We start from the raw sequence: 2,069 nt of genomic DNA, 5'->3' as shown, positions 1-2,069 counted from the left end.
TGCCAGTTCCTTAGAGATAAGAGATGGAATTCTACTGATACGTTTTCTTTGGCAATGACCTCTAGGTCAACCCAGAGAAAGTAGAGGACATTAAAGAGGCAGAAATCCCAATAATCCCCTCTGAAGTCAGAGGTTTCCTCAGGCTTGCAATGTTCTGTGGCTAGTTCATTCCCAATCTGGTCGGCCCACTACGTCATCTATCAAAGACATCCATCCCTTGAATGTGAGTTCCAGAAGATGAAGCAGCATTCCAAGCCATCAAACATACCATACTACAAAACACATTCATGGCATAATTTGACCCGACCAAAGAGTTCTAACTCAAAGTTGACACCACCCAATCGGGCTAGGAGCAGCGCTTCTGCAGCATGTTAATGAGAATCATTGTGCACCCATTGCTTTTATGAGCAGAGCTCTCATGGAAAGGGAGAAAAGATATGCCCATATCGAAAAGTATGTGTAACAGGTGGAAAGGCCAGGACCTGTTTTGTTTTGGCGTCTTTAAATTAACGCTAGACCAAACAATTTATTTTCATTTGATCTGGTACTTTATTTATACCTTTTGTTCAATTTTTTAAAAAATATTTGTTATATACTCGAAACAGAAAGAGACAATAAAGTCCTTCTACAGAAAGTGCTCATGTACATGTGGTTCACAAAACATTAAACAACGATATTGTGTTTCGAATACACAATATGAACAAACATGAATGAGAAAAATCATAAACCATACATCCTATTGTCTTGATGATCTTGTGTTACCTTTAGCATCAAGGTCTGAGTATTATTTCATATCTAAATATTATTTCATAGACATTTCAAAGAAGTTATATGCATCAACGTTTCAATTAAGAAAGAGGGAACACAGGGAAAACATTGGTGTCAAATACAGGGACTTTTCTCTGTATATAGACAAAACATAATTTCATAATTCCTCCATGTTCGTATCCTATGTCATGATTAAGCAAACGTGTTTCGAGTCTCTAATAATGAATATGTGGACTCTCATCAGGGCTCTTGATTTTTTGGCTGCACTGCTTGTTTCTAAAGACAGGATGTATAAAGAAAAAAATGTTTAAAGAAACATATAACTTTGGCTCCCTTTTAAAATGTTAACTTTCTCTTTAGCTCTGCACACTGATGAGTATACCTGGGCAGCAGTATGTTTTCTGTCAGCTCAGTTGTCTCTATCTGTACAGGAGAAGAGGCCACATTTTAGTGTTGTTTCTTTCTATTGTATGCATGTGCAAGTGGTTCAGTACTAAACTGTACCATGCAAATAAAAAAGCCTACCTTTTCTTCAAGCCGTAGTTGTTTAACTTCTGCCTATTTTTTGTTTCAGTTATCGACTCTGTTTAAAGGGTGACAGGCCATTAATTAGGTGAAGACTTCAAGCTTTCACTAATGAATATACTTAAAAAGCTTTTAGCATACCTGGAAGCGGTGTTTTCTATTAAACAGCGGGGAACTTTTCTTCGCGTAAATTTACTCACAAGAACATTTGTGAGCTGTGAACAAACATAACGCTCGCTTTACTAAAGTGTTCATTATTTAGCGGTTACTGACAGTGTTTTCAAATCCTTTGAGGCAAAGGCATACCTTTAAAGCTTCGTGTGTGGGCTCTCGTCCTTGTGATATACTTTTCAGTTAATGTGGCACGTCTTTCTGAAAAACAGAGTTTAGTTCGTGTTCAGGCTGGGCTCATAATATTAGGTTGTGTTTATCTGAAAAGCGGAGCTCAGGGACAAGCACATTACCTTAAATTCTTCTGTTCGCTCTCATCACATTTTTTGAAGTGAGGCGATGGCATTTCAAGTTTGAAACATCCCAGCAATGGTTTCTAGCTTTGAATCATGGGTGTTGTAGTTTTTCATTACCATATTCATCCATTTGGGCTAGCAAGCTTAGGTGCAGCAGAGCAGTGCATCCTGGCCATTGTAGTGCTTATATTCTTGTAAATTCTGTCATATTGTTTAAACCCACTGTGGCGCTATTAAATTTCAAAATTAAATACGCTTCTTTGCTCAGAAGCCGGTTTTCAATGTCTGTCAGTGTTTTTGAAGATTTAA

General features: G+C 37.6%; 1 long non-coding RNA gene across 1 annotated transcript; it reads right to left on the bottom strand.

Moving 5' to 3' along the window:
• Window positions 1–533: 533 nt before the first annotated feature.
• On the bottom strand, window positions 534–1,823 carry LOC146809801 (uncharacterized). Its single transcript, XR_014965589.1, has 6 exons — window positions 1,758–1,823; window positions 1,600–1,661; window positions 1,435–1,508; window positions 1,294–1,351; window positions 1,151–1,191; window positions 534–1,044 (listed from the first exon to the last, which is right to left on the bottom strand). It is a non-coding gene; the product is annotated as an uncharacterized LOC146809801 (long non-coding RNA).
• Window positions 1,824–2,069: the final 246 nt, after the last annotated feature.

The sequence above is a fragment of the Triturus cristatus genome, chromosome 7 (genome assembly GCF_964204655.1).
Source record: "Triturus cristatus chromosome 7, aTriCri1.1, whole genome shotgun sequence".
Lineage (NCBI taxonomy): Eukaryota > Metazoa > Chordata > Amphibia > Caudata > Salamandridae > Triturus > Triturus cristatus.
The sequence above is the reverse complement of the archived record's forward strand: the minus strand, read 5'-3'. Positions and strand labels throughout refer to the sequence as shown.